Source organism: Vombatus ursinus, unplaced genomic scaffold (assembly GCF_900497805.2).
Source record: "Vombatus ursinus unplaced genomic scaffold, bare-nosed wombat genome assembly UNPS02014812.1, whole genome shotgun sequence".
In the NCBI taxonomy this organism is placed as follows: Eukaryota; Metazoa; Chordata; class Mammalia; order Diprotodontia; family Vombatidae; genus Vombatus; species Vombatus ursinus.
In genome coordinates this window covers 60,558,538-60,583,183 of record NW_020954590.1, presented here as the reverse complement: position 1 = coordinate 60,583,183, position 24,646 = coordinate 60,558,538, and the positions used below count along the sequence as shown (strand labels likewise).

Below are 24,646 nucleotides of genomic sequence, written 5' to 3'. Positions count from 1 at the left end.
AAAACAGTTGTTAACAATCTGTTGCATTCTTTTTCTAGAAATCATCTTTTTTATTTTTCTCTGTTCTCTTTCTTTTTGAAGGAACAAGAAAGTTTGCTTTGGAAGAACTGCTTTTAAAAAAATCTACAGATGGACATCTTTCTCAATGAAATTTAATGAGTAGGGAATAACTACACCTTGATGATTTTGTTTTAATTCATACATTTGTTTATGAACAAAATATCATTTAAAAAATCTGCAAGCTACGTACATTTCAAAAATTGGAAGCATTTTTGTAGTAGTTAAGTGAGTGTAAACAAGTTTACAGATACATGCATTGATTATATATATATTCACATACACAATACTTTTGATTTCATGATAATTGAATTTTTTCTCAAAAAGTATAGGTGATAATAGAAGCTGTAGCCTTGGGACATTCTAAACATGTCCCACAAAGATTATTGTGGAACCTCCATGGGACACTTTTCAGCATTACGAGGAATAATTTCAAAATTAGACTGGTAGATTAATGGTTTTGGTCATTTTAAAAAAATCTCTTAAGTATGTCACTGTTCAATTACCATTTTCTGATGGTACAAAAATAATCATATATGTATATGTATGTATATATGTGTGTGTATACACACATATATATGTATACATATATATTATTTATATATATATATATTTATTTATATAACTGATAACTTTTGTTCTTATACCATAGTGATTACTGGAAATAACCTCATTCCCTCCCACTCCCAACCAAGACTTTACCCTTCCCAGGAACAAAATGTAGGGGACTTTTTTTTTTTTACTTATTTGATAGCATTATTTTGATGTGTTTGGTTTCCTGTTTAATTTTCTGTATTTGATTTTATATATTGAAAAAAACATCATTCTTAGGTATCTATATATTTCACCAGACTGCCAAAGAGCACAATGCATACAAATAAAATTAAGAACCCAGTTATACAATGACTTCATGTGATCATGCATACAATTTTCTGTTGCAGAAGTAATATTGGAGGTATGTGGAAATTAACTATTAATTATATATCATTTTAAGGTTTTGATAACTTTTTGTATATGTTATCTCATTTGATTTTCACACCAGCCCTTTTAGGGTCAATGGGATTTTTGTTCCCATTTTATAAGTGATGAAACCCAGGTAGAGAGAGGTTGAGTGGATTACCCTACATCGCAATGCTATAAAGTGCCTGAGGTAGTATATGAACTCAGGTCTTCCTGATCTGTAACAGAATGCTCTATACACTCCCACCTAGTTTTGATCTTTTGTTGGCTCTGCTTTATTAAAATTATACCATAAAACATTTAGTTTCAAAAGGCTTTTGGAATATTTGGAGAATTTCAGTTAAATAGAAAGGATCACATTCTGTTAATCTCTTGTTTTCCATAAGACAACAGCATATTTGAAGTATTATATTTTCTAGGAGCCAAGTTTAGGGGGAAAAGTTGTTTCAACTTTTCCCATAAAATGAATGAAGAAAAATATTTTAAAACAGTCAGAATTGTTAGAGGAGTTTAAGAAATGCCATATGGTGATAGTTTTAGGGAATTAAAACTAAGGCTCAGACTTGTTAAGTATTTACCTAACCAAGGTCACAGGGATTTTAAGTAGCAGAGCCAAGAATGAAATCCAGGACCTTTGTCTCAAAATTCAATGTTCTTTAAATTGTCTCTCCTAGTTTTGCCTTTTCATCATCATCATCATCATCATCATCATCATCATCATCATCATCACATATATAGAACTTTGTTAAAGTTTGCAAAGTACTTCAATGAATTAATAAATGAATGAGTAATTATTTACCAATTAGATATTGAAGGCAGAAGTATAAAAAGGGAAACTATCTATACTAGCAATGAGCTTCCATTCTAAACAGGGTCAAGTACAGAGAGGGAGAGAGAGAAAGAGAGAGAGAGAGAGAGAGAGAGAGAGAGAGAGAGAGAGAGGGAGAGAAAGAGAGAGAAGGAAGAGGGGAGTGGGGGATGCTTTTGTAGGGAAAAGAAGGTTTAAAATAATTTCTATGGGAATAGTGTGATAAGGAATCCCCTAGAAAGGGGAAAAAAAGGACTACCTTTCTGAACTGAGGGACTGGTTGAGATTTGATAACCTGAATTTATAAAGTACACTTAATGTACACAGTCAGAAAATTTTACAGATCATCTCTGATAAATATTTGAAGGTTTTTCATGTAGAAGAATATTGCAATATGTCTTGCTTGGTTCTCATGTGCAGAGCTAGGACTAATGGTAAAACGGCAGTGAGGCAGATTTGTTTTTTCCTCTCCCAGTAAGGGAAATCTTTCTAGCATTTTGGATCAGTGCCCATATAACCAAATGTAGAGTTGGCTATTATTTGAGGTATTGGCTTCTCCATCACTAGAGGTCTTTGAGCTAAAGGTGGATGATCATTTGTTAGAGATAGAGAAGATAAGATTCTTAGATTACAGTTAGGTTCTTTGATTAGAGAAACATGAATGAAAACAATTTGGAGATACCACCTCATGCCTATCAGATTGCCTAACATGGCAGAAAAGGAAAATTATAAATGCTGGAAGGGTTATGGGAAAATAAGAACATTGACACACTGTTGGTGGAGTTGAACCATTCTGGAGAACAGTTTAGAAGTATACGCAAAAGGGTATAAAACTGTACATATCCTTTGACCCAGTAGTGCCACTACTAGGTCTATATAACAGATCAAAGAAAAGGGAGAGGAACCTATTCGTACATAAATATTTATAGGAGCTCTTTTTTTGTGGTGGCAAAGAATTAGAAATTGGGAGATACTCATAAATTGGGGAATGGCTGAATAATTTGTGCTTTGTGATTATGATGGAATACTGTTGTGCTATAAGAAATGACAAGCAGGATGGTTTCAGCAAAAACCTGGGAGGTCTTATATGAAACAACACAGTGTTGTAATGATAATCAACTGTGAAAGACTTAGCTACTCTGATCAATGACCCAAGATAATTCCAAAGAACCTATGATGAATGTTTGGAAACCTCAAGAAAGAGAGAATAATGAACTCTGAAGGCAGATTTAAGCATACTTTTTCACTTTATTTTTCTTATTGTTTTTTTTTCAACATGACTAAAATGGAAATATGTTTTACATGACATGCATGAATGATACCATGTTGATAAGAAGGGGATGAGAAGAAAAAATAATTTATAACTCAAATTTTAAAAATAAATGTTAAAGTTATATGTAATTGGGAAATATTTAATGAATAAATAAATTAGTTATTTATAAAATAGTTGGCTTCAGTAGTTTCCAAGGAGCATTCTAACCTTATGATATCGGGGAATGTATAGTAGATTTCCTTGGTGAGTAAGGGACTGGTCTAAAATACTTCCGAGGTCCCTTCTAAATTTATTTTAAAGATTTTAAAAATAATTTATTACTTTCTTGTGCTGTCTCTATTTTAATCAAGATTCATGTTTCTATATCTACCCTATTCATTTAAAATAAAAATACATTAGGAAATAACTATACATCTCCAACAAAGTATAAATACGTTTAAACTGCTAGCTAGTGAATTTAGACAGTATACAGCTAATCATGAATTTTTGCATTATGCAGATTGAATGATTTTGAAATTACCATATGGACTCACATATTTTCCCCATAGCCTTCTTTTACTTTTGAGGAGAAAAATACACTTTTAAAAAGCACTCTTCAGAAATTATAGGTTATTCCCCTCCCTCTTCTCCTACCCATTACACCACATTCATCCCAGTATCATGAAGATTCCTATCTTGAGAAGTTGCATTCTGAAATTTTTGAAAGATTAATTAGTGTTTGCAGGACTGTGAATATGATTTACTTGCTGAAAGTGAAAGAATGCTTAACCATTGTTCAACTGACAGGTTGTGCTCATTCTGGAAAGTCAAAATAGTCCTTAAAGACCTACAGTTGGATTGGGGCAGCTAGGTGGTGCAAGTAGATAGAGCACCAGCCCTGAAGTCAGGAGGACCTGAGTTCCATTCTAACCTCTGACCAAACACTTGAAACTTACTAGCTGTGTGACCCTGGGCAAGTCACTTAAACCCAATTTGCCTAAATAAATAAATAAGATTTACAGTTGGTGGCCTTCTTGAAACAAGATGTCCAATTGCTTGGAGTGTTGGAGTTGGAATCAGGAAGACTGGATTTTGAATCCTGCTTCATAAACTTATTATTTGTGTGACCCCAGACAAGTCATTTCACCTCTCTCAGACTGTTTCCTCACCACAAAATTTGAATACTAATAGGACTTACCTCATAGGGTTGTTGTGAGGAAATAAGATAATATAGAAAGGGCCTCAATATTAAAACAATATATAAATGCTAAATTTTGTTGTAACTGCTAACATTCAATGATGTTAAAGAAATAGAATTCAGTTAAGTTTAATCCAATTCAATCATTTTTTCTTGTATATCAGCTTATGTATTTTATTTTATATTACTTTCAAAAGTGTTTTATTTTTTCAATCAATAAAAATCTACCTTCTTACCTTCCCACCACATTCCATCTGCCTCATTAAGAACAAAAGAAAAAACAAAATCAATTTCCACAATATAAAGTCAATTAAATTTCCATGTTGACCATTTCCAAAATAATATGTCTCAGTATTTGAAGTCTAAGTCTTTCATTTCTCTATCAGCAGATGGTCAGCATGTTTCATCATTATTCCTCTAAAACTGTGATTGGTAATTTTGCTGGAAACAATTCCTAATTCTTTCAAAATTATTAGATTTTACCAAATTCTTGTCACTTGTCACTTATTCTCTGACTTCCATTCTGTCCATCTAGCATTACTTTGTACAATTACCAGGTTTCTCTGAAAACCTCTCCTTCATCATTTCTTATAGCACAATAGTATTCCATCACACTTGTATACTATTCCTTGTTCGTCTGCTGTCCAATTTATAGGCACCCCATCACATTCCCATTTTTTGTCACATCAAAAAGAGCTATAAATATTTCTGTACATACTTAGAGTTTGTTTTTCTTAGGACTGATCCTTCCTTTAATATTTCTTTCCTCTATTTCTCCTCCCTCTCTTCTTTCACTTACCTTCCTATTTCCTTGTTGAGTAAGATTGAGCTGCCTTGAGTAACTTGCTTTCTTATAAGCTATTTTTCAATCATAAGATCATTCCATAACCATCTGTGTGATTTGATGTATTAAAAATAACTGATAAGCATATAATAAACATAGGCATCTATAGGTGCTCTATCAGAAAGACCTGAATTCAAATCTGCCTCAGATACTTAATAGCAATGTAACCTTGAACATGTCACCTAACTTCTGTTTGCCTCAGTATTCTCAAGTGTATAATGAGGACAATAATAGCACTTATCTTCCAGAGTTGTTATGAAGATCACAGGAGATTATGTTTGTAAATGTTTAGCACAGTGCCTGGCACACAGTCAGCACTTATAAATGTTAACCTTTATTATTTTGTATGAACCCTCCAACAAGATAGTCCAGCAATGAAAAATTATTATAAACATGTATCAGTAATTTTGAAATGAACTACCAATCAATTTGTATGACAAACAACTTTAGTTAAAAGTATAAAAAACCCAGTATGGTTGGGTCCTGCAGGATAGCTGATCCTATAGCTAAAGGTTGACTAAATGCTTTAAGAAGTATAAATCTAGTTAATGTTTATTTCCCATTGGTGAGCCTTTGTAATAGTAAATCTGGAATGAATGTGTTCTATATTACACTCCTTAAGTCTGGGATTCCTGCCCTGGAAATTCTTCTTTATGATGGGCTAGGTGCCAGAGCTGAGGCCTTCTCTGCTCCTGTGGTCTGAGGTACATTGCTGTTGCTTGATTTTCAATTTCCTCCTTTCTTGGTACCCAGCCCAGAGCTGTCCTACCATTCCCACGCATAATCTCCTCCCTTTGCCCTACCCCACATCTGTATCTAAAAAGTGAATAATAGTGAATAAAGCTATCATTTGGTACCTGTTTCAGTCATGGAGGCCAAGTATGGGTTTAGTGGTGCTCTGCATGAGTCTGGGACCTCTTTCTGCCTCAGTGCAAAGTCTTTTCCTGGTCCTGAAATGCTCTGATCATGGAATATGCCTGGCCAAATCTCATTCCCCAGAATCTGAAGACTTTTCTCTCTTTCCCCACGCTGCGCTAGGTGGTGACTCTTTCTAGATTTGCATATAAGGATTCAGTCTAGATTAAGTTTCTAGATCTATTTGGAGTGATTATGTGGAAGGGAATTCAGCTGTACTGCTCTTTTGTACTCTGCCATCCTCCAGTTCAATTCAATTCAATAAGTATGTATTGAACAAGATATTGTTTTGGGTCCTACCTAAGGATTTAACATCAAAAAGAAAACAATCTGTGCCTGCCCAGCATGGAGCTTATATTCCTCTAGGGGTAGCAGTTCTCCAACTTTTGGCTCTCAAGACCTCTTTACAATTTTAAGAATTATCAAGGATCCCAACGAATGTCTGTTTGTGTGAATTATATAAATAACATATTAGTGTGATTTTGAAAATGTTTTTGACCTCACAGATCTTCTGAATAGATCTTGGAGACCTATAGGATTGTTTTGACCACACTTCAAGAGCTATTTTTTTTTCTAGAGAAATACAGCATAAGTACTGTTCACAATGTTACCCTTCTAGATAAACAATAAAATATCTGTGGAGGAAAAAGAATGAGGGAATCCTCAAAATGACTATGTTAATCACTTAGGCTAGACTTTGATTAAGGATCTATAGACAAAACCTAATATTAAGGTGTAGGTGATTACATTTTTGGAAATGTATCAGAAAACTGAAGGGATTATATCGTTGTTTTATGATAGAATTTCATCTAACTTTAAGTTTCCTTAGGCATGGAAAAGATATTGGGATAATGTAAAGGATCCTCCATCTTCCCTTCCCCCCACCCCTGTCTATACCAATTTTAAAATGATAAACTCAGCTATTGAAGGAGGACAAAAAAAATGTGACTGCTGGGAGGAATTCAGCCAAGGCCATGAAATTGTTGGAGAGTTTCATGACCTGTTCAAAAAGCAAATTATATGGGGCAGCTAGGTGGCACAGTGGATAGAGTTCTGATCTTGTAGACAGAAGGACCTGACTTCAAATCTGATCTCAGACATACAACATTTACTAGCTGTATGACCCTGGGCAAGTCACTTAACCATGATTGCCTTGCCAATATATATTGGCATATATATATGTTTACATATATACACACACATATATACATATATTATATATATATGTATATATGTATATATTCATTTAATACCTTAGTGATTTCAGCAATGTGCCTCCACTATTTATAGGGACTGTCATTCACCATTAAAAAAAAAAAAACAGGCTGAGGCTTTATTGAGGGGAAAGTATTACGTAACCATTTAAGAACTATTCTTTTAAAACACACACACACACACACACACACTTACCTATTTGTGTCTTTGTTCTGTACCTATGAAACGCAAGCTTCTTGAGGATAAGGGCAATTTCATGACTATTTCTGTGTTACGAACTCCAGTATTTTGTAGATGCACAATGAATATTTGTTTGATTATTGGTGAGAACCTAAAGTCAAGAATGGTCATGCTATTATTCTGAATTCTAATTTCTAATAGTGTTGTTTTTCTGCAGCAAGGTAGCATGATGGAGAGTATTGAAACAGAGTCAGGAAGATCACAGTTAAAAACATTTACTAGTATCAAACATTTACTATTTGTATGTGCCTAAGCAAGTCACTTAATATCTCTCTAATTATATTTCCTCACCTATAAAGTGGAGATAATAACACCTGCCTCACAGTGTTATCTCAAGGATCAAATGAGATAACATATGTAAAGCATTTTGTCAATCTTAAAGTTCTATCATTGTTGTTTTTGTTATCTTTACTGTTATTTTCATTATCTTGGCTTCTATTACTCTACTTGTCTTGCTTATACCTACCTTCATCTTTTCAAATGGATCTTCCAAGTTTCTCTAAATTCCTCACATTTATTATTTCTTATGATACAATCATTGCCTACTGTATTCAATTGCCTACTATATTTACCAAGAAGTATGTATTAAGTACTTACTCTGTGGAAGACATGTGATATAGTTGCAAATTAATATGCCACAAAGGGAGGAAACACATAACAGGATGGCTAGGTGATATAGTAGGATTTAAATAATGATATTTTTTATATAAAATTAGAGAAGAAAATGCCTTTTATGTAGCTATTTATATTTGAGTCTCTTTATATTGTGTCTTGACACATGTTTTTACACAACAATATAAATTAGAGAATACTAAATGTTTGTACTACTCTTTTAACTTTGTTTTATGAGGTGGAGAATGCCTCTATCATATGTTATTCCTAATTCAATTATCTACTAAACTCTGTATAAAAAGATGGAAAAGAGCCTAAAATCTAATAGACATCAGTAACTATCATCTTGACTGTGTAATGTAGAAAGATGTAGTGAAACTTTAATGGAGAGAGCTGGTGAAATGACACTGGCAAAGGGATGGTCTAGAAATTGCAGCAAAAAACAAGAATTATGCCCACTTAGCACTTAGTAGGTCCCAGATACTGCTCTAAGTGTTAGAAATAGATATATAAGCCAAAAGGAAGATAGTACCCACCTTGAAGTAGCTTTCAATGTGTTTAACAACATATAACAACACATAAAAGGGAAATTGAAAGTCTAAGAGCAAGGAAAAGAGAAGAACAGGAGGTCTGGCAGGGACAAAATCCAGAGAATGAGAGGTAACTATTCTAGTTACTTACCGAGAATGGAGGTTCCAGAAATAATTTGCCATTGGGAGAAGTGGCCCAAAAGAAAGAGGAATTAGGAAACAGCTGAGGAACGATGATTAGATAGGGACAATCATGGATGTATGATCTAGATTCTTCCCCCAAACGGAGGTTCAGAGAAGAACTCAGAAATGGGAAAAGAGGTCTGCAGAAGTGGAGTCAGGATGTAACCATTGCATTGTTGCGAAGCCCATTTATTCCAACTCCAGTGTGGAAAGAATTCCTACCATAATATGGACTATATTTAAACCTCTAGGGGGAGGTACTATTTGGACAGCACTATTTCTTAAGAAGGTTATTGTTGTTTTTTGTTTGTTTGTTTGTTTGTTTTTCCCTTTGACATCCCTCCAAATTTACTTTTTTTTGAAATTTCTACCCATTACTTCTAATTCTTCCCTTTGTGACCGAACAAATTAAGCATAATGTCTCTTTGACATGAAAGCCTTTCAAGTACTTGAAAATAATTATCATGTCCCCTTTTTTCATAGGCTGACCATATCTACTTCCTTCAAATGGCCCTTATATTAATGGACTCCAGGCTTTTCACAATTCTGTTTCTTCTCTGGACATTCTCCTGCTTATCAATGTACTTCTTCAGTCATGTTGTCCAGAATTAAATACAGTCCTCCAGATAAGGTCTGATGACAGAATGCAATGGGATTATCACTTTTATGTTTCTAAAAATTGATCCCCTCCTAATGCAATCCAAATAACTTTTTTGGCTGCCACATCATACTCTGATGATTAGTTTTTAACTTACAATCCATTAAAAAACTCAGCTTCTCAGAATAACTCATATCTCTCCATGCTTTCCCCCATCCTATATTTGTGGAGTCAATTTTTCTGCACCTAATGTAAAACTTTATATTTATATTTATTGAATTTGATATAATTAGAATTAAACCAATGCTCTAGCTTGTCAAGATCCTTTTGGATCTTGATGCTGTCATCATCTTTGTTATCTATCCCTCTGAGATTTCTTTCACCAACAGATGTGATGAACATACTATCTATGCATTTATCAAAAAAAAAAATTAGAAAATTTTGTTTATCAGGGCAAGGCCAAGCACAGATAACTGAGGCTACCTGAGGAGAACTCTAGTCATTTTCACATTAGACCATTGATGTCTACTCTTTGAGTCTAGTCATCTAACAAGTTGTCAATCCATGATTTATTATTGCTTAACCTACATTTCTCTATCCACTCTACTGGACTTCTATGAGATACTTTATCCAAAATTTTGCTAAAATATAGGTAAACTATATTCATAGCATCTTCCTCATCCATTAATACATTAATTTTTTTTTTTCAATAAATGAAGGGTTAGCTTGCCATGACCTAGTTTCTTGGTGAAGCCATGAAGACTCTTCAGAATCACTTCCCTTTATAGATGCCCCTATGTTTAGTTATAAATTCAACATGTAATTTTCCCAGGAAGTGAAATAAGGATCATTGGCGTACTTTGCAAACTCTTCTCTCTCTCTCTGTCTCTCTGTTTCTCTGTCTCTCTCTCTGTCTCTCTCTCTGTCTCTGTCTCTCTCTCTCTGTCTCTCTCTCTCTCTCTCTGTCTCTCTCTCTCTCTCTCTCTCTCTCTCTCTCTCTCTCTGTCTCTCTCTCTCTCTCTCTCTCTCTCTCTCTCTCTCTCTCTCCCCCTCTCTCATAATTTTGGCCATTTTTAGTCTTGTAGTATCTATCCTATTTCTTATGATTTTTTTGAAATATGACTCATTCTTCCCCAATGTATTAGAATATGTGAGAAAAAGGACATACAAAGCTAGACAAGGTAGTGAGATAATCTTAGAGAGAAAGGCACTAAAAATAAGCATGGATGAGAAAGATTTCTAGCAGAAGGCAGGACTTTAGCTGAGATTTGAAGGAAGTCAGGGAATCCAGGAGACAGAGATGAAGAAAGGGGGAGTTACCAGATGATCTAGTAACTGTACCAGAAACTGTAGGAGATGATAGGGTCTAGGTATCTGGATTCTATTCTCATCTCCTGCACTTAGTACCTCTATGAATTTGAACTTAAAAGGTCTAGACTTCAATGTCATCATCTACAAAAAATAATGTTTTGGATTAGACTCTTGAAGTCAAGACTCCATTTATTATTATTATTACTTTTTGAAAGACTATGTTGAGTGAATCTAGTACCAATAGCCAAGATGCATATGGCTTTTATTTCCACCCTTGTTTATAAAGTATGTTTTATTTTTTTTAAAAAAAGTTAAACAAAGACTCTTCATTTAAGCAATCTTTTTTTATAATGGCCCTAGAGTTTTTTTTTGTTTTTTCATATTTTTAAATACATTTTAACCTTATGTTTCAAAAGGTCGATCTACTGAAACCCTCCCCCCACCAACAACATCCCTCACTGAATGGAAATCTTTCCTGAGAAAATGTCATATTTTTGCCTTTGAAAGAAATGGTTTCTTAGTTTCCAACATTCTTTCAGAAATTATTAAGATAGAAAAAAAGGTATTCTGAATTCATTTTTTGAGAGGCAAGTCTAATTCAAAGCTCAAAATGTAGGCTCTAGTTCTAAATTTAGAACTCTACAATTTTCTAGTGTGTTCAAAAATTATTTAACTGCAGTTAATAATGTATTATTTACTCTAACATCAGTTCTGAAAAATTGCAACCATTTGGCACATTATCTCAATTCTCTCTTAAAACATCTTTTTGAAGGCATGCTAACTACAGGATTTTCCTGGAGCTGTTAACATCAATTTTGCCTACAACATCCTAGACTCTGAATTGTTACACTCAGCTACCACCCTTCTGCTGAAAAGTGGACAGACAGGCCAGTAGATATGCAGACTTGTCTATAAGATAGCAACTAATTGCTACTTTTAGGGGAATCAGGTATGATAATATAGATCTCCATTTTCTGTGTTTAGGTGAAGAAATCATACATGGCTTTACCCTGTGTTTTTCAACCTTGACTATTTAGTCCACAACTGCTTGCTAAAATCTCATGGGAGTTATTAACATCGAACTATACATCAAGGTTGTGTGTGTATGAACTGATTTTTTTCATATTTTAAGTTGGTGTAAGGTTATTACTTTTTAACTTCCTTTGTCTTCTATATCTAAATTTTGCTGAATATTAAACAATACCTTGACAACTGAATGGTAATATAATTTCTTCTACCTCTTAACGCTCATATCACTCTCTTTTTGACAACACATTCTAATTTGCTTTGAGGGCAACTAGGTAGTGAAGTAGATATAGTTCTGAGAAGATCTAAGTTCAAATCCTGATTAATACACTTACTAGCTGGGTCACCCTAAGTAAGTCACAATTTCCGTCTACTTTAGTTTCCTCATCTGTAAAACAAGGATAAAAATAGCACCTAATTTCCAGTATAGTGATGAAGATCAAATAAGATAATATTTATAAAAATGCCTTGCAAGCTTTAAAATGCTTTATAGATACTAGCTATTGTTGTTGGTGGTGGTGGTAATGGCGGTGATAGTAGATTAGTAGTGTATGTTTTTGTTAGGTCAACAACTTTTATAGCAGAGTGTCTGTGTATATCACAGTTCCTAAATCACTGTCCTACATATAATGGATACCCAAAAATATTGAATTTAATTGGCATTTGGGTGACATTACACATAATCCAAATAGAGACATAACCAGTTTCTTCTAAAAAAAAAACAGAAATGAAGAAAAACATGTTCTTTGTTTTAGATCAATAGGGTAGGAGTTGGTAGGAGAGCAAATTGTGAATAAAAATGGGCAGTTGTGGTGCAGAGTATGTATCTCTAATGTTTTTGATTATTTTTTTCAAAATTTCAATGTCCCATGAGGAAAAAAGAACACAAAGGAAAATCACCCTATAAACTATTATAAACTTAACTTTATATTCCTTTTGTTGGAAGAATTTCTTCTAATAGTGATATTTTGAGTCCCTGGAAATATTTGTACACATATCCAAACATGGTCATCATTTACATTCAACAGTTACAAAATCAATTTTTTAAGTAAAAATGTTGATGATTCTTATCTTTCATTTTTGTTCAATAAAATCTCTGCTTTCCCTAAAAGTTTTCATTCCCATAATGTGCTGCAGTTTAGAGGAAAAGCAGACAAATAATCTTTAATATTGTGCAGAAGCATTTTGTTTTACAATTGATAAAAGCAGTTTTCAATACTTCAATAAGTACATGATTTCTAACATGCAGATTGCTGCCCATTTTTTTCAAATCCTTCATAATTCTAATGAACATCTCTCTCAACTGCATCCTTCAAAAGGGGTCAGCCCAATGTGTTGAACGTGTTTCTGTGGGCCTTTCCCCCTACATTTTATGGGAATTAGTTCAGTGTTTGGTCTACATGTCTAATATATCCTATGTTTCTTAAATGACCAAGTCTTAATTCTAATAACATATTTTCTGGATCCTATCTTTAATGTCAGTTCTTCTATGCAAATTGTTGTTGGCAGTACATTGCAACCCATTTTGAAATATCAAACTTCTTTCTGTTTCTTTTTTGGTGACCCATAATTTTTGTTCTTTGAAGATTATAGTTTTACTTGAATTTACATCTAATAATATCCCTGGGATAATAATAATGTTAAAAAAGATGGACTTTGATCATAATGAGTAAGCTCAGTTTGAGAGGAGAGATGAGAAAATGTACTTCCCTCTTCTCTTTGTAGAGGTGTAACAAAATGCTGTAGAACATTATGTGTATTTTCCAACTAAGCTGACATGTTGGTTAGTTTTGCCAAACTGTTCATTCTTCTCTCTTTTTTTTTTGGTTTATAAATTGGTTTGCTAAGTATGGAAAAGGGAAGAATATATTTAAATCATATAATAAAAACATAAGATCATTTATTTGATTATGGATCCAGTTCATTGCCCATTTTCAGTGCCTGTCACTTTAAATTGTGTGGGGGCAATTTTTAGGAGAAAAAATTTTAGAGCTATGTTTTGGCCTGCTATGTGATTTTTTAAATCAACAAATGATAAATGCAATAGGATATATTTTGGGAAGATTGCAATGGTGTGAATGTGAGGATAATGTCTGCTGTTGAAAATTATTTACAAAAATCTGCTTATTCCTTTCTCATGTTTTTACCAAAAATACCATCACTGTAGATTTAGATCAATGGCTCTTAACCTTATTTTTTTTTGTTTTAAGACCTCTTTAAATTCATAAAAATCATTGAGAATTCTAAAAAATTTTGTTTATGTGGTTTATGTATATTATTGAAAGTTAAAACTGATCAATGTCTTAAAGTGTATCATTAATTTATTAAAATAATAATAAAGCTAATACATAGAAAAATAATGAAAAATAAGTGCATTTTCCAAAGACAATAATGAGAAGAACAGTATTTTTTTAAAATTTCTGTTTATGACTTAACAAAAGGCGTCTGGAGCCTGGGCAGGAAACTGTTCATGTGCTGAGGCTCTTCTGCTTCGTCCCACCTCAGCTGAAGTAGAGCCATGACCAAGGGCCTTGTTTTAGTCATATACGCCAAAGAAAAGGATGATGCCCTTCCATTTACAAGCTCAGGAGACAAATTTGATAAACTTGTATCTGGAAAACTTAGAGAACTTTTGGCTGTATTTAGGCCTCCACTGAAGACAGGTAAAACACATATATTTTATGATCTTTATCAGGACTTCCCCAGTGTTATTGTAGATGGCCTGGGTAAAAAGGCATCTGGAATAGATGAACTGGAAAACTGGAATGAAGGCAAAGAAAACATCTGAGTTGCTATTGCAGCTTCATGCAGGCAAACTCAGGACCTGGAAATTACTTCTATGGAAGTGGATCCCTGTGGAGATGCTTAAGCTGCTGCAGAAGGAGCTGTTCTTGGTCTCTGAATTTGATGAGGTAAAGCAAAAAAAAAAAAAAAGACTGTAGTCTCTGCTCAACTCTATGGGAGTGGGGGTGATGAAGCTTGGAAGAAAGAAGCTGTGCTTGCTAATGGGTAGAACCTAGCCTGACACTTGATGGAAGCACTGGCCAACAAAATGACTCCAACCAGATTTGCAGAAGTCATTGAGCAGAAGCTCAAAAGTATGGTTAACAGCACAATGGTACACATAAGAGACAAGTCTTGAATTGAGGATCAAGCAATGGAAGCCTTCCTAAGCATGGCAAAAGGGGCTGATGAACCACCAGTTTTCTTCCAAATCCACTAGACAGGCAATGCAGATAACTCACCATTGGTGTTTGTTGGAAAAGGAATTACATTTGACAGTGGTGGCATCTCAATCAAACCTTCTGCAAAACATGGATCTTATGAGAGCTGACATGGGAGGGGCAGCCACTATATGTTCAACCATCATCACAGCAACGACTCTAAACTTATCACTTACTCTCATTGGTTTGGCTGAACTTTGTGAAAATATTCCCAGTGGGATGGTAAACAAACCAGGAGATGTTGTTAGGGCACGGAATGGAAAAACAATACAGGTTGATAATATAGATACAGAAGAGAGACTCATATTAGCTGATACTGCCTGTTACGCCAACATATTCAATCCAGAGGTTATAATAAATGCTACAACATTAACAAGTGCCATCGAGATAGCTTTGGGGTCAGGTACCACTGGAGTTTTTACCAATTCAACCTGGCTGTGGACTAAACTTTCTAAGGCAAACACTGAAACAGGGCACCAGGTGTGGGGGATGCCCCTCTTTGACTATTATACAAGACAAACTGTAGATTGTCAACTTGCTAACATTAATAATGTTAGAAAATACAGATCTGGGGGAGCTTTTACAGCTGTGACATTCCTTAAGGAATTTGTGACCCATTCTAAATGGACTCATTTGAATATAGTAGGAGTGATGACAAATAAAGACGAAGTTACATATCTGAGGAAAGGAATGCAGGAAAGCCTATGAGGACCCTGACAGAGTTTCTAATTCAAATGAGTAAACACAAAGAAAATTCTCAATAAAGTACTGATTTTAAAATTCTTTTATTTCATATTAAATTGGATAGTTGAGTTAAAACAATGTTTTAATAATGGCTTCCTAAACCTGGAATAAAATGAAACACATTTAGCTAGGACCATGAATGCAACTATTTTAGTTTACACAAACATTCAGTGATGAAAGCCAAATCTTACCTAGGACCTGGCAACAGATTTTTTAAATATGTTTATAAATTAATGTTGATTTTTAAAAAAAAAATAATAACCTTCCACTTTATGGAACTGAATTTGGAATTAAATGATAATCATTTTAGATTTGCTATGAGAAACCATGAACAAAGTTACTATGCATTGTTCTTAAGCAATAAACTTATCTTTGTTTGCTTTCTAGAAATAAAAGAAATATATGAAGCAAATTTGGCTTCACAGAGATTCATAATTAGAAAAGGGGAGAGAATTTAATAACCTTTTTTGAACATTGTACATAATACTTTTTGAAACAAAACAAAAACCCAACAAGTGGGAGTGTCTTAAAGGTTATTTGCAATTTAGATTCTGAAACCAAATTAATTGAACTTTTTGTCCCCTTTTGCATTAAATTATATTGTCCTATCTTGCACTTTAAGTGGATCTTTTGTCCATTAATGATTTTGTATCATGCATTAGTCATTTGGAAAACAATGGGTCACTGATATATGCAGATCTTCTGAATGTTGACATATTTCATTAATATATGTATGTATACATTTGTTCATGTAACCATGAATTTCATCAGAGAAGACTTTAAGGATTGCAAGTCTGTCAAGCTTCTGACAAACGATACAGGTTTTCCAAAATTATAATTTTCACTTGAAATATCCAATGTCATTGGCTGCATATAGGTCAGTTGTTTTCTTTGAAGTGACTGGATCATTTCATTAATTTTTTTAAAAAAATGTTTGCTGAATACCTTTCTGAATAACTATAATTCATCTATCAGTTGTTCTCTCAAGAATTAATGGTGTTCAAGTAATAATAACCGCTTCATCCTGCACCTGTATTGCATAAGTGCTCCTCCTTGAAACAACCATCATATTAAGTCATATATAGAAGCATTTTATTTATGATTCCCATTACATCACACAGAATGTTAAATATACTTACGGGTCAAAATTTAATAAAATTAATGATTTTTATTGCTTTATCAAGGACATTAAACTGAAATTTTTTGTAATTGCAGGTGGTCCATGTCATTTAACAACACACAGCCAACTAGTACAGTCTGTTGCTGCTACCTCGATTTATGCTGAAGTGCAAATAGTTTTACTCACCATTACTTTTGTACCTCAGTGCAAAACTCCACAGTTGTTCTAGTTACAACCATGACATAAAAACAGAAAATGTTATGCAACATTTTAAATATTTCAACACTACTTGTTTGTAGTTGATATTTACATAAAATATCTTCAATGATTAGTTGATGGTAAGACCAGACAGATACAAGCAAAATAACAAGTCCAGTCATGTTTCTAGGTTTGTTCATTTCTAAGGCGAAACTGCTATTCTGGAGATGAGGTAATAACTCAGTCTTCACATTTGCAACTAAATCTGTAATTCACAGACCATGTAGCCCCTGAAAAACTTCATTGTACACTCATCAGAGAATGAGAGTGAAAAAGACAAAGTATCTTAGTGTTATGCTGAAAATAGTTTGACCTCACAGACTATCTGAAAGGGTCTCAAGGATCTTCAATTGTCCTCAACAGACCGCATTTTGAGAACCACTGATGTAGATAGTTAACAACTTCTGTTTACATATCTAGGAATTATCCCAGGCTGCCAAATTGGATGTTCTGAAGAAAAGTTATTTTGATCTAGTTTTTTTTTTTTCCTGTACAAGCATATTAATCAAATATATAATACTACTCAGAGAAAGAATTGAGAAGCTGTGAATTGGACACTTACACATCACTAAGCTATCTAAGGGCTTAAGGAACTCTGCCCCCCCTCCAAACTCTCTTTTGCTGACTCTCTCTGTGTATCTCTTTGTCTCTGTCTCTGTCTCTGTCTCTCTCTCTGTCTCTCTCTCTCTCTCTCTGTCTCTCTCTCTCTCTCTTTCTCTGTCTCTCTCTCTCTCTCTCTCTCTCTCTCTCTCTATTTCTGACTCCAACTCACTCTCTGGCTTGGTTTATTTATTAATTTTCACTCATCAGTCTGTAATTTCTGAGGGATACCAAAATGTATTTGAGGGTGTCTGTGATAAAATAGTGCCGGTCAACAATTAGAATGGAATAGTATGAAGAATTTTAATATTCTTATGGTGCTTTAGATAGGACTTCAGTCTGTAAATGTCAGAATTCACTTTCCAATAAAGTGCTACACACCTGTGTTGTTTCTGGTAACATTTGAATTGCTTCAAAGAAAAAAAATATATAAATATACTCTGAAATAAACCATTTGATACAAAGGAAATATTATAGAGTAAGAACATTGGTCATATGGAACAACAGATGGTCAAATGGACATTGTATTTTTTGATACTGTACTGGACCACTTGGAAATAAGTAATAATTGCCAGTAGTCAACAAGCAGCATGAACTTTGATGGCCCATTGGCTTTTGCCATAAAGTATAATGGGCTGTTTGTGCTATTTGCAATATTTTTGTTTGTTTCAGAATGACTCCATCCAAATCAAATAAATTGACTAGATTTATTTGGAATTCTTGGTTCCATTTTCATCCGATTACTTAGAGTAGAACCAATCAAGAGGCTCTAATAAATGACCCTTTTATCCCTTCACTTTTATCAGTTTGCCTGCATTCTTTCAAGCTCACATTCTCTGTTACCCTCCTCATCCATCCTACCCACAAGCTTCCCTTATCATCTAGCTTCTTTTCTTTATCTTTCCCTGTCCTTGAATGTGTTCAGTTATCTGTGGAATCAGCTCTAAAGGGACCAGAAGTGCTGAATGAGGGGGAAAAAAGGATAGCTCATTCCATTTGCTCTCTGGAGAAAAGAGAGAGGGAACATCAGCTCAATATACTTTCTAACAACCAGTATCCCCTTCTCCTTTTTTTTCAATTTTATGTAGGAAATGCAAATATCTAGAAGCAGTTGCCTCTATTTATGGCCCTTCCCATTGTATTTACTGCCTTCAGGTCAGCATCAATTACACAAAAGTATCATCCATCAACAGTATGTGCCATTATAGTGAAACAAGGACTACTGCAGTGAGGAAGGATTGAGCTCCATATTTTAACGAACATGAGGTTTTGAAGGAATTTGTCATGAAAAAAGTGAATGGTATCCTTACTAAAGACTTAAAACCTTAAGTTTTCTCTTTCTACCTAAATGAACCTGATCTATATTTCCTGTTTTTGAGGGGAGGGGAAAGAATGAGCTCTGCAAATTTGCTTGAACATAGGTCCTTGACAATGTGAATACCTTCTCACATTGCAGAGATAGAACTAAAAGAAATATTCACTGACAACAGCAACAGAAACAAAATTATATTTATATATTTCCTACTGTATTCAGAACAAGGGGCTAGGCATCTGTGTTGATATTTAGATAAACCGTTGATTCTGTTTTCAAGGAACTTACAGTCAAGTGAGCAGACTGATACTTAGGAATGTTCAGAAAAACATGAGCAATCAGGAAAGTATTTTAGAAGTATATAGCATTTGAACTAGTTTTTTTTAATTATAGAAAAATTAATCATGATGGCTAGTGAGAGAGGACGTTCTAGACATAAGGAATGCAAAAGGCTGAAAATTTGTATGTGTGTCATAGTTGAGTAAAGATCAGTCCAGTTTGAAAGGATTCTAGAATCTATGAAGGGAAATTATGTGAGATGATATTGGAAAGGTAGGATGACATCAGGTTGGAGATAATCTTGAGTGCCAAAGAAAGTTAAATTTTACTAGGTAGTCAAAGGACTGAATATTGTTGAAAGAGTGGACATATGAACTAGCTTCTAGCTTACGATTATACAAGATAAGGACACGAAAAAGTTCTGCATTTCAAACACCGTAAGTTGTGCAAAGAAAGAAAGTTGGAAAGTAGAATGTGGTATATGAGGGTTGATTTGAAGGATAGGTTGGCTAGAATGAAAAATGCATGAAGGAAAATGCATAAAATAGAATGAAATGACTAAAAAGACAGTTGGCACTCACACTGTTAAAAACTATAAATGCCAGACTTTTTTTGTTTGTTTTTTTGCCTTTTCACCTAGAAATGGTAAAGACTTTGTATTAGAGAATCACATAGTTCAAGCTGTTTTTGTTTGTTTGTTTTTGACAAGAATGTGGCAGCCATGTAGAAGTTACATTGAAGAAAGGAAACATAGGAGTCAGAGAAATCAATTAGAATGAGATTACAATATTCTAGGATGTGATAGGAGCCTACCTTAGAGTACACTCCAAGGAAATGTCCTGAGTCCTTTTCTCTTCATTCATTCTCTGTATTGGTCACATCATCAGTTTTTCAGGGTTAAATTATCACCACTATGTAGATGACTCACAGATCTTTATATGCAGTGATCATTTTTTTCCAAACTTCACCATTTGGGTACTGGCCATTTCAAATGGATTTCTCAGAAACATCTAAAACTCAATATGTCTAAAGATTTTTTTGTCTGTCCCCTCCAACTTGCCCTTCTTCCAAATTTCCATTGCCATAAAAGACTTCACCATTCTTCCAAGATAATGGATTTATAAACCAAGTATTATCCTTGACTCCTCATTCTTCCTCAGGCCTCATCTACAATCAGTTACCGAAGGTTTCTTTCTATATCCACATTTCTCACATCCAACCTTTCTCTTATGCTTATACCATCCTCACTTAGTTCAGGCCCTAATTACATTTCACATGGACAATTTAAAGGTCTCCAAGTTGTTTTTTTCTGCCTTGTCTCATCTTGCTCCCTTTTCCCACTCAGATGACTTTCCTTTATCACAGACAAAAAGAATGTCATTCTTTTACTCAATAAAATCCATTTGTTCCTTTCCCCCCAGCATTAAATAAAAATTTCTCTGTTCAGTTTTTAAAACCCTTCACAACCTAACCACAACCTATCTTTCAATCTTTTCAGACATTAATTTCCTTTCCATACTCAATTGTCCATGTAAACTTTTTTTCATGTCATCCTTGCAATGCTTGAGTTTTCCAGACCAAGTCCTGCAATATTTCTATCAGTCATTGATTTATGCTCTTTAAAAGCTATAACCTCACATGTTTTTCTTGAAGTGATATCCATTCTTTAAAACCATGATATTAAGCAACTGGCAACATGGCTAAACATGCCAAGAAGGTTGGAATTGTTGCTAAATATGGAACATGTTACAGTGCATTTCCTCAGAAAAATGGTGAAGAAAATTGAAATTAGCCAGCATGCCAAGCATACCTACTCCTTCTGTGGCAAGTCCAAAATGAAGAGATGGACTATGGGTAGCTGGCATTGTGAATCCTCTATGAAAACAGTAACTGGTGGTGCATGGACCTACAATATCACCTCTACAGTCACAGCCAACCTGTCATCAGAAGACTGAAGGAATTGAAAAACCAATAAAATCTTCTTATCAAAGATCTATAACCCATAGTCCAACAATAAATGGGTTGATTTATGGAATAAAAATTTAAAAAAACATGATATTGAAAACATAACAAATAATAAAGTAAATATGCATAAGGCACAGAATCTGACATTCTACTAAATTAAATAAAGGTAAGAAAACCACAGTTTTAATTTATCTCCTTTAGAGAAGTGAAGATGAGGAAACTAATCCATTTTTATGTGATCAAGACCAAACCAAAGCAAAGCCTAGTTAGTATAAGTAGGACACATGCATGACTATTGCTGCTGCAAAAGGAAATATATAAAAATTATTGATGACCCAAAGTAATTTAGACACCACTACAGCCTAAACCATATCAGAACATGAATTTTCTCTAAATCATATGCAATTGGTGTCCATCCATTCTTTGTTTAAAGACAACTTTAAATACTAGGACACTTTTCCTAATATAAATCTAAATTTATTTATTTGTAACTACTATTCATTGCTCTTTTTTCTGTCCTCTGAATCCATCTAAATTCCAAGTAAATGAAATTTCACTACTTGATAGCAATTTATTTGGGTCATGTAACATCCAGGTATCTTTTGGATTGCATAGGTGCTAGAGGTATTGGGTGGGATTAGCAAAAATTATTATCAGTGGATCAAATATTTATTGTTTTTGCTATGTACCAAACATTGTGCTAATTGCTAGGGATATAAAGAAAGGTAAAAATGCTGTTAATAACCTTGACTCCCACATTAAAATGGGAAAGAAAGCATGCAAATAACTATATAATGAGATATAAATTAAGAAATTGATAGAGTGTGTGTATATGTATACATAGATAGTTGTATGTATGTGTGTGTATGTATATATGCCTATATCTATAGATATAGGCATATATACTTGTTTGTGTGTTTGTGTGTGTGTATGTGTGTTCACCAGAGGCAGGGGGAAGGTGTCATTGCCCCAAGATTCAGACTTTTTCACCTTCTTGTTTTCACAGCTAGTTTTTGGAGTCTGTAAGTTTTCAAGATAGTGTCATGTAGGGAGATGTGTTGTCATTGCTTTTCTGGTATGGTCTTAATTAGGAAGGGCTCCTGTTCCCTTGAGACCACAGGCACTAGGGCTTCTTTCTCTGCCCTAGAACTGCCAGCAAGAACTAGAACCCCAGCTCACTCTACTCCCTGGAATTGCAATCTGGGCCCCTTTTCTCTTATGAATTCAAGCTCTGTTTTCTGCCCTGCAAATGAAACTTGGAACTGGTTAATGATCAATGGAGTTGGTAAGCAGTGCCTGGTCCTGTGTCCAGTAGCCATGAAAGCATCCCATGTAATCTCTATCTGACCAGTTATCCAATCCCCTTATAATCTCTGGGTAGAGAGTTCTCAAAACTGTTGCCGCTACTGCTCACATGACTGCCATTTCATTTAGCTCTGGGTCAGCCCCCTTCCCAGTGTCACAGACCTCGTTTTCTGACCTTCTAAGTTGTCTTAGCCTGGAAAAATGTCTCACTCTGGCATTTTGTTGGTTGTTCTATTCCAGACTTTGATTTGACACATTATTTTAAAATTGTTTGAAAAGAAATGTTGGGAGATTCAGCTCTCATGTTCCTGTGATTAGTAGGCATGAACTGGAGAAGATGCTCAGAAAAGACTGAGAAGGAATAGTCAAATGGGTAGTAGGAGAATTAGAAGAGGACAGTGTCACAAAAACCAAGAGAAGAAAATGTATCTGGCAGGAGAGCAAAACTAACAGTATTACAGTTTGCAAAGAGCTTTAAAAAGGATGAAAACTGAGAAAAGGCCATTACATTTAGCAATTAAGAAATCATTGATAACTTTAAAGAAAGCAGTTTCATTTAAATGATGAAATCAGAGTACAAAGTAATGTTATTTGGGGGGGCAGCAGTCTTTGCTTTTTCCAAAATTTTACCAACTGTAAGTATTCTAAGGAAATCATTCTACTATATTTCTCCTTATTGATAGAAAGATGGACTTTATGTTACTGACAAACTGCAATGACAGAATGCTAAATGTGACCTAGTCTCTGAAAAGGAATAGAAGTAAATGGAAATTTAAAAAAAATAATACAAAATAATGTGACGACTCCATTGTTGTATAAATTGTATTATAGCCAGAACTCTCTGTATATATTGTGTTATTTATCACAGTTGAATTGCCACTGATGACATCTAGAACTTTCGTATGTTAGTTATCCATTAAAGGATTTGACAGTAATCAGGTTCTACCCATTTACATCATATTCATTTGTTTGAATAAATGGTTATTTTAGGGAATCTGACGTTTAACTGGACTAGAAAACCCAAAACTAGTATATAAAAACTAAGTCAAAGTTGGTAGGTGCAATTTGACTGAATTGACCATTGGGGGCCACTGTTACATCACTGTAATACTGTTGCATAATCATTTTATTAACTGTAAATAAGCTAAATATTAAGAAAAATATAAATCAAAGTTACAGAGGCTTAAGGCAGGTTTCTGTTTTTGACAATTTTAATAGAATCATTTAAATTATTTTTAGCAATTGAATATGGAGAACTTATTTTTAAAAGCTATGGGGAGATTGGAAATGCATTTATCTAAAACTAACAACCATAATTAGCCTATGCTAAGGAATGCCTCAAATAGATGAATGACAGTTTTGAGTTAAGGCATGGTTTTAACTGCTGATGTTTTGTTCAATATTGATAAGGGAAAAAATATTTGCATCATTTGCAAGTTACATAAACCATTAGTAAATATGGCTTATGGTATTAGCCAAAAGTTATTTAAATAATTCCCAAAGACTCTTTCTCAGAAGACCAGACATTAATTTTCTGTTATTTCTATTATAAACGGGAAAATTAAGTAAAAAATTATATAGAACGAGTTTTGTTTTTTTTTTTTTTTGGTCCTTCATGTATTTAAGGACACTGAGCAGTTTTTGCTTTCATTGGTTCTGAGTTTCTCATCACATATGCATATGAAATTCATCTATTTCCTCTCTTTCTTGACAAGTTTTACCTATCTTCACAAATCCTCCTTTGGAGATCCATCCAGTATACTGGGGACCTTTCTCTGGTTATTTTGTTATTTCAGAGATATTGATACCTCTCAAACTGTCTGTATCTCTCACTGTAATTTCATTCTAACCTACTCCAAACTATAGTCATACATGATCTACATTCAATTCAATTTTGATTCTTTCAAGGTTGTGATGTTCCATGAGTCTCAGTGAAAAACCAAAACCAAAAGAGGCATGATTGATGGAATGATCAGTTTACATCATTGAAAATATTGTGAAATTTCCCCAATGTAAAGTTTTCTTTTTCTTATTCAGTTCTGGGTGAAATTCATTGTCTCTCCCAAGTATCTCTCTAAGATAATATATTG

At 34.1% G+C, this 24,646-nt stretch overlaps 1 pseudogene; it reads left to right on the top strand.

Moving 5' to 3' along the window:
• Positions 1 to 975: 975 nt before the first annotated feature.
• On the top strand, positions 976 to 15,737 carry LOC114053967 (annotated as a pseudogene).
• The last annotated feature ends 8,909 nt before the right edge of the window (positions 15,738 to 24,646 follow it).